Source organism: Triticum dicoccoides, chromosome 5B, assembly GCF_002162155.2.
Source record: "Triticum dicoccoides isolate Atlit2015 ecotype Zavitan chromosome 5B, WEW_v2.0, whole genome shotgun sequence".
In the NCBI taxonomy this organism is placed as follows: Eukaryota; Viridiplantae; Streptophyta; class Magnoliopsida; order Poales; family Poaceae; genus Triticum; species Triticum dicoccoides.
Window position 1 is genome coordinate 294,232,354 of NC_041389.1, and position 9,041 is coordinate 294,241,394.

Below are 9,041 nucleotides of genomic sequence, written 5' to 3' on the forward strand. Positions count from 1 at the left end.
GGAGGAGGAGGATCAGAGGGGGCCGCCGACGGAGAGGGAGGAGACAGGAGGGCGGCGAGAGGAGGAGGAGGGAGGGAGGGAGGGGAAGGCAGCGAAAGGAGGAGGGAGATACCTTGGGGGAGTCAGCGGCGACAGCAAGCGGCGGCAGTGATGGAAGGCGACGGCGGGCGACGGCTGCGACGGGTGTGCGGCGAATGAGTGTGTGAGGGAGAGTGAGGGACGCGCGCGGGGTGCTGGGTGTGGATAAGGTAAGCATAGTCGTAGCTCTTTTTACAGATAAGCTCTACTGCTATTTAGTAGTAGCACTTGTCAGAAGACAGCGCTATTGCTATGTACAATAGCAGTAGCGCTTTTGAAATACCAGCACTACCAGTATACCTACACTGCCATATGAAACCGTTAGCAACTATAGTAGTAGCATTTTTTCTAACACATGCGCTACTGCTACATGAATAGTAGCAGCGCTTTTAATTGACAAGCGCTACCGTTATTTAGCAGCAGCGCTTCCTTATAAAGAGCACTACTACTAAGCTCATGTGTATAAGCATTTCCCTAGTAGTGACACTCTTACTTATCGAAAAGAGCTACAATTGATCCCCTATACTTGTGGGTCATCAAGGATATTTTCTAGCGCCGTTGTTGGGGGTGAAGCGCCTTTGGTAGGTGGAATTTGGTAAGGAAACACTTATATAGTGTGCTGAAATTTATTGTCACCTGTTACTATGGAAAACAATCCTTTGAGGGGTTTGTTCGGGGTATCTTCACCTCGTCTGGAACCACAATTAGCTACCCCTCAACCTACTGCACCTACTGAAAATATTGAATATGAAATTCCTTCGGGTATGATAGAACAACTACTAGCTAATCCATATGCAGGAGATGGAACCGAACATCCTGATATGCACTTGATATATGTAGAACCAATTTGTGGTTTGTTTAAGCTTGCAGGTTTACCCAGAGATGAAGTTATGAAAAAAGATTTTCCCTTTATCTTTGAAGAGAAAAGCATTGGCATGGTATAGTCTATGCGATGATATTGGATCATGGAATTGGAATCGTTTGAAATTGGAGTTCCACCAAAAAATTATCCTATGCATCTAGTTCATCGTGATAGGAATTATATAGATAAGTTTTGGCCTCGTGAAGGAGAAAGTATCACTCTAGCTTGGGGGAGGCTTAAGTCAATGTTATATTCATGCCCCAATCATGATCTCTCAAGAGAAATTATTATCCAGAACTTTTATGCTCGGCTTTCTCATAATGATCAAACCATGCTTGATACTTCTTGTGCTGGTTCTTTTATGAAGAAGAATACTGGATTCCGGTGGGATTTTTTGGAAAGAATTAAATGCAACTCTGAAGATTGGAAACTCGACGAAGGTAAAGAGTCAGGTATTAAACTTAAGTATGATTGTGTTAAATCTTTTATGGATACCGATGCTTTTCGAAAGTTTAGCACTAAATACGGACTTGATTCTGAGATAGTAGCCTCCTTTCGTGAATCATTTGCTACTCATGTTGAACTTCCTAAGGAGAAGTGGTTTAAATAGCACCCACCTATTAAAGAAGAAATTAAAGAACCGGTGCTAGTTAAAGAAGAAACTATACTTTATAATGTTGATCCAGTTGTCCCTTCTGCTTATATTGAGAAACCACCTTTTCCTGTTAGGATAAAGGAACATGCTAAAGTTTCAACTATGGTTAACAAAAGTTATATTAGAACACCTAAACCTAATGAACAAATTAGAGTATAACCTAGTATTGTTATGGTTAAAGATCTCTTGGAAGAAGACATGGATGGGCATGTTATTTACTTTTGTGAAGAAGCTGCTAGAATTGCCAAACCTGATAAAAGGGATAAACATAGACTAGTTGTGGGCATGCCTGTCATCTTAATCAAAATAGGATATCATTGTTATCATGGTTTATGTGACATGGGGTGCTAGTGTGAGTGCTATTCCTTACACTTTATATCAAGAAATTAAGAAAGACATAGCACCTGCAGAGATAGAAGACATAGATGTTACTATTAAACTTGCTAATAGGGACACCATATCACCATTTGGGATTGTTAGAGATGTTGAAGTCTTGTGTGGGAAAATAAAATACCCTACTAATTTTCTTGTTCTTGGTTCCCCACAAGATGACTTTTGTCCCATTATCTTTGGTAGACCTTTCTTGAACACAATTAATGCTAAGATAGATTGTAAGAAACAAACCGTCGGTGTTAGTTTTGGTGATGAGTCTCATGAGTTTAATTTCTCCAAGTTTAGTAGAAATCATCATAAAAAAGAATTGTCTAGTAAGGATGAATTAATTGGTCTTGCTTCTATTGATGTGCCACCTACTGATCCTTTAGAACAATATTTGCTAGACCATGAAAATGATTTACATATGCATGAAAGAAATGAAATAGATAAGATTTTCTTTGAACAACATCCTCTGCTTAAACACAATTTCCCTATTGAAACTCTAGGAGGTCCTCCTCCACCTAAAGGTGATCCTTTGTTTGAATTAAAACAATTGCCAGACACTTTGAAATATGCTTATCTTGATGAAAAGAAGATATATCATGTTATTATTAGTGCTAACCTTTCAGAACATGAAGAAGAAATATTATTGAAAGTTCTAAGGAAACACCGAGCTGCTATTGGATATACTCTTGATGATTTAAAGGGCATTAGTCCCACTCTATGTCAGCACAAAATTAATATGGAACTTGATGCTAAACCAGTTGTTGATCACCAACGTCGATTAAACCCGAAGATGAAATAGGTGGTAAGAACGGAAATATTAAAACTTCTGGAAGCAGGTATAATCTATCCTATAGCTAATAGTAGATGGGTAAATCTTGTTCATTGTGTTCCTAAGAAAGGAGGTATAACTATTGTTCTTAATGATAAGAATGAACTTATTCCATAAAGAATTTTTATAGGCTATAGAATGGTAATTGATTTTAGAAAATTAAACAAAGCAACTAGAAAAGATCATTACCATGTGCCTTTTATTGATCAAATGCTTGAAAGATTATCTAAGCACACACACTTTTGCTTCCTTGATGGATATTCTGGCTTTTCACAAATACCTGTTTCTCAACCTGATCAAGAAAAGACCACTTTTACTTGTCCCTTTGGAACCTATGCTTATAGACGTATGCCTTTTGGTTTATGTAATGCACCTGCTACCTTTCAAAGATGAATGACTGCTATATTCTCTGAATTTTATGAAAAGATTGTTGAGGTTTTCATGGATGACTTTTCTGTTTATGGGTAATCTTTTGATGATTGTTTAAGCAATCTTGATCAAGTATTGCAGAGATGTGAACAAACAAATCTTGTCTTGAATTGGGAGAAGTGTCACTTTATGGTTAATGAAGGCATTGTCTTGGATCATAAAATTTCTGAAAGAGGTATTGAAGTGGATCAAGCAAAGTGAAAGGATCGATATGGTTGACTAGAGGGGGGTGAATAGGCAACTAACAATTTTTAAGCTTTTCTTTACCAAATTAAACTTTGCAACAAAATAGGTTGTCTAGATGTGCAACTAAGTGTGCAACCTATATGATGCAATAACAACTAGCACACATGCAAGCAAAGGATGTAAAACAAGTAGGCTTGCAAAAGTAAAGGCACGAAATAACCAAGAGTGGAGCCGGTGGAGACGAGGATGTGTTACCGGAGTTCCTTCCTTTTAAAGGGAAGTACGTCTCCGTTAGAGCGGTGTGGAGGCAGAATGCTCCCCAAGAAGCCACTAGGGCCACCGTATTCTCCTCACGCCCTCACACAATGCGAGATGCCGTGATTCCACTATTGGTGCCCTTGAAGGCGGCGACCGAACCTTTACAAACAAGGTTGGGGCAATCTCCACAACAATTGGAGGCTCCCAACAACACCACGAAGCTTCACCACAATGGAGTATGGCTTCGAGGTGACCTCAACCGTCTAGGGTGCTCAACACCCAATAGTAACAAGATCCGCGAGGGATAAGTGGGGAGAATCAAATTTCTCTTGGTCGAAGTGTAGATCTGGGTCTTCTCAACCAATCCCGAGCAAATCAACAAGTTTGATTGGCTAGGGAGAGAGATCGGGCGAAAATGGAGCTTGGAGCAACAATGGAGCTTTGGGGGAAAGAGGTGATTCAACTTGGAGGAAGAAGACACCTTTATATAGTGGGGGAACAATTCCAACCGTTACCTCACTGTACATCCCCGCACAGAGCGGTACTACCGCTAGGGCAGGGCGGTACTACCGCTGAGAGCGGTACTACCGCTCCCTACCCAGCGGTACTACCGCACTGGCGAGGAGGACAGGGCCCTAGCCCCAAAGCGGTACTACTGCGGGGGAAGAGCGGTACTACCGCTTGAAGCGGAACTACCGCTTCTACTACCGCTTCTAGTACCGCAAAACCCGACACGAGAAAACACCGGTCTCGAATCGAGGCGGTAGTAGCGCGGAACAGCTGCGGTACTACGGCCGAAGCCCGCAAGCGGTACTACCGTCCTGCGGAGCGGTACTACCGCTGAGAGCGGTACTACCGCTTCGTGGAGCGGTACTACCGCTGGAGAGCTTCGGCGGTACTACCGCTGTAGACCGCAGTACTACCGCTGGCATAGAACGGAGCAGGTATGGAAGAGAAGGGGCAGCTCCAAAGATGCGAAAGGAAGACGACGGGTGTGATAGGGATGTGTACGTGTTGATTCCACCCTAGTCTTACCAAAGCGGATCCCCTCTTGATAGTACGGTGACTCCTACGAAACTAGTCCACCAACAATGAAACGAAGGAGCTACACTGTCTTGAATAAAACACCGAGGGAAGGAAATCGTCTTGTGCCAATGGATGAATCTCTGAAAGAACTTAACGCACACGATTAGTCTGCAAAAGCATTGTCATCAATCACCAAAACCACTTGGGGATAAATATGCCCTTACAATCTCCCCCTTTTTGGTGGATTGATGACAATATGGGATTTGCACAAGCATGATATAGAGTAAGCGTACAAACCCCACCGTCCTAAAATGTAGATGGGCTCCCCCTAGATGTGTGCTATCTAGATAAGTGCTTTGCACTGCACGGCACACATACTAGGATCAACGCTCCCCCTACATTTTAGAGACGAACAATCTAAGCAAGGTATATGAGAGCAGCATAGATGATATAACAAGAAAAGCAAGCAACTCATAAGCTAGATAGTGACATAGATAATGATACTGGAAAGATAAGGTAGCATATGTCTCACACCATATGACTCGAACTTAGGTCTCACAGACAAACCAACCAAAGCAAATGCGAGGAAAACACGAACACAAGAGACGAAAGACACAAAACGCAAAACCCTAAACTCTCTCCCCCTTTGGCATCGAGACACCAAAAAGGAGAGGGCGTGATGCTACGGCTCCAGGTGAGAGAAAACGAGGGACACACACATCAGAGCCCAGCGGGATCATCGGCGCCACCGTCCTCAGACTGGAAGTGCTCGGCATCAGAATCGGTCCACGGGCAGTGCAGCTGAATCCACTCCTCCTCCTCGGTAAGCTGGTCCTCAGACCCACTGTTAACTGTAGCACCCAACTGACTCATGAGCTCCTTGTGGCGACCTCGGGCCTTCTTCTCAGCCACATGAGTCATGTACTGACCGTGAGACTCCATGCAGAACAACTTCTTCATCTTGAGCTTGAGCTTCTTTGCCCAAGAGGGCTCTGCCTCAGAAGGCATGTAGTCATCATCATCATCATCAGCCCCAGTCTCCTCCTCGGTCTCCATGGCAGTAGCAGAAGAAGGAACTCCAGTCCTAGGGGCCTGAGTGCCCCAGTTATCCTTCTTCCTCAGAAGCTTGACATCGTGAGAGATCAACTCTCCAGTCTCCAGTAACACCTAGGGATAGACACGATCCTAGGCCTTCTCAATGAGCAGCATGATGAATGGACCATAAATCGGGCACTTGCGCTCGGAGATAGCAGATAGCAGCTCAGACCACATAACATGAGAGATATCCAAGGACTCTCCGGTGTGCCGTCCCTTCTCATGCTGGCAGAAAAGAAGCATGTCCACGAGATAGGAGTGAACCTGGTCCAGATTCCCGATACGAGGGAAAAGAGTCTCTCTGAAGATGCGGTGAAGGATATCCAGATAGGCAGGCAGCTCATAGGCTTCCTTCTTTGTCTCATGGTTGATCCTCAAAGTGCAGTAGGGCCAGAGAGCTTGCTTGTGAGTGGCATTGGGGCGGCCGTGAGGGCGAAAGCCGACAGAAGACTCAAGACCTAGATCTTGCACCCCAATCAACTCCATGAACGCTTTCCACTTGACTGAAAGCAACTTGCCATTGGTCATCCAGGTCAGTGTCCTGTCCTCATCAGTCCCAAGGTGAACTGTGGCATAGAATTGGGCCACAATATCAGCATCATAGTCCTTGAATTTCATGATCCCAAGAATGTTCAGTTGAGTGCACATCTGAAGAGCTTCACCAAAGTATTCAGGATCTTGCTCCATATGGTCGGTGTCGACGGAGTGCACGTTGACATAGAGGTTCTTCTTGGCTTTGAGAACATCGAAGAAGATGGCAAACTGGAACCTGTTCCAGAATGGATGGTTGACCAAAGTGGGATCTTGGTCTGCCTCATACGGGTTGCGGTGGTGCCTTGCCCAGAACTCCTTTGGCGGCATTTCTGGCACGGTTTTACCTGGCTTTGGCTTGACCCCAGGCTTCTTCTGGAGTTGAGGTGGAGGTGGAGCACTTGAAGAACCTCCGGCAGGCTCGGTGGCGCGGTAGCGCTTGGACGTGGCACGACCGGGGTTGACACGACGAGCCTGATGCTCAGGGACCTCATCACCTGGAACCACACACAAGAACACGCAAACAACCAGAAAGAACGAGCATAAGCCACAAAACACGAGCAAAAGGATCACTGAAAGGTAGGAATATGGTGGAAATTGGTAGAGGGCGGTAGTACCGCGACCTCCGAGCGGTAGTACCACTCCAAGAGGTAGTACCGCTAGTGGGGAGCGGTAGTACCGCTCCAAGCGGTAGTACCGCTCTGGGGGAGCGGTAGTACCGCTCGAGGCGGGGAAACAGCCGGTTCCAACTGCCGTGATCAGATCCAGTACTACCGTCCTACCATATTCAAGAATACTCCAACCAAACACTAATCCACAATGTCTAGAAGCATTCTCCATCCTACTCAAGCCTAGATATGGCCAAAAATCTAGAGATGCAACTGCTATTGCCCCTAAGATGATAGATTGGAAATCTAGACAAAAAGAAATAGGGAATGGGGGCAATACCGGCATCCATGGCAAGAGGACAAGGTGGGGATCGACTCCACCGAAGGGAATGGAGAGGAGCGCCCCGGAGAGGGAGATCCGCCGGAGCCCTCCCGCGGCGTCGGTGCTGAAGAGAGAGAGGAACAGAGCAAGGGGAGGCGAGCGAATGGGTATGGGGGAGAAGAAACTCCCCCTGCCCCCGATATAACCCCCTGCCCGCACCTCACAGCGGTAGTACCGTGCTGGAGGGCGGTAGTACCGCTCGGAGCGGTAGTACCGCTCGGAGCGGTAGTACTGCTCGCCACCAGCGGTAGTACCACTTCAGCAACCGCACGACTTCTAGACCAACGGCCAAAACTCCAAGAAGACGGAAAGGAAAACTAAGAGAAAGAGAAGACCAACAAGGCAATACACACACGCGCAACGGACTAGAAACCACTCAAACAAAAACAACCACACGAAACAGAGCGAGCTCTATCCCCTCTCAAGAGAGGGCGGTGGCCGGAGCCACCTATGTTTGAGTCAATTGGTAAGAATTATCCTTGGGCCCATGACCAAAACTCGTCTTTGAAGCACAAGTACCATCAAAGATGGCTAATGTGAAGAGTAGATCGATTTATGCATAATGGGGGGAGGGAGAGTTCATTGAGAGAACAACACTCCCCCTATGTCCATGCCTACACCTAAACTAGACAACAAGTTGAGTGTGGTGGGGGGTGCACGGGTTCAAGTCACATTGCTCAAATCAATGATATTTAGCTCATGCCTTAACTCGCAAAATCTTGCTTCATCCAAGGGCTTCGTGAAAATATCTGCAAGGTTATCATGAGTGTTGACATACTTGAGCTCGATCTCCCCTCGCCTAATGTGATCCCAGATGAAGTGATACCGAATCTCAATGTGCTTCGTCTTGAAGTGTTGCACCGGGTTGAGAGAAATCTTGATGGCACTTTCATTATCACACCAAAGAGGCACTTTGTCACAAATGACACCGTACTCCTTTAAAGTTTGCCTCATCCATAGGAGTTGAGCACAACAACTACCGGCCGCCACATACTCCACTTCGGTGGACGAGAGAGACACACAACTTTGCTTCTTGGAAGACCAACTTACCAAAGAGCAACCAAGAAATTGTCACCCTCCGGAAGTGGACTTCCTATCCACTTTGTCTCCCGCCCAATCGGAATCCGTGAAACCTTCAAGCTTGAAGTTTGCTCCTCTTGGGTACCATAAGCCAAAGTTTGGTGTATGAGCCAAATATGAAAGATTCGCTTGACCGCCACATAGTGACTTTCCTTTGGTGCGGCTTGAAAACGTGCACACATCCCCACACTCAACATGATGTCCGGTCTAGATGCACAAAGGTAAAGCAAGGAGCCAATCATGGAGCGATATACCTTTTGATCCACCGCTTTACCATTGGGATCGATGTCAAGTTGGCACTTGGTAGGCATTGGTGTAGTAGCCGGCTTGACATCACTTAGCTTGAATCTTTTAAGCATGTCTTGAGTGTATTTGGCTTGGTTGATGAAGGTTCCTTCTCTTCTTTGTTTGATGTCAAAACCAAGGAAGAACTTCAACTCTCCCATTGAAGACATCTTGAACTTGGAGGTCATGAGAGCGGCAAATTCCTCATTGAAAGCTATGTTAGGAGAACCAAAGATAATATCATCAACATATAGTTGGCATACAAACAACTCCCCTTTGACCTTCTTAGTAAAAAGAGTGGGATCGATTTGTCCTACTTCAAATCCACGATCTTGTAGCAACTCGGTAAGGTGGTC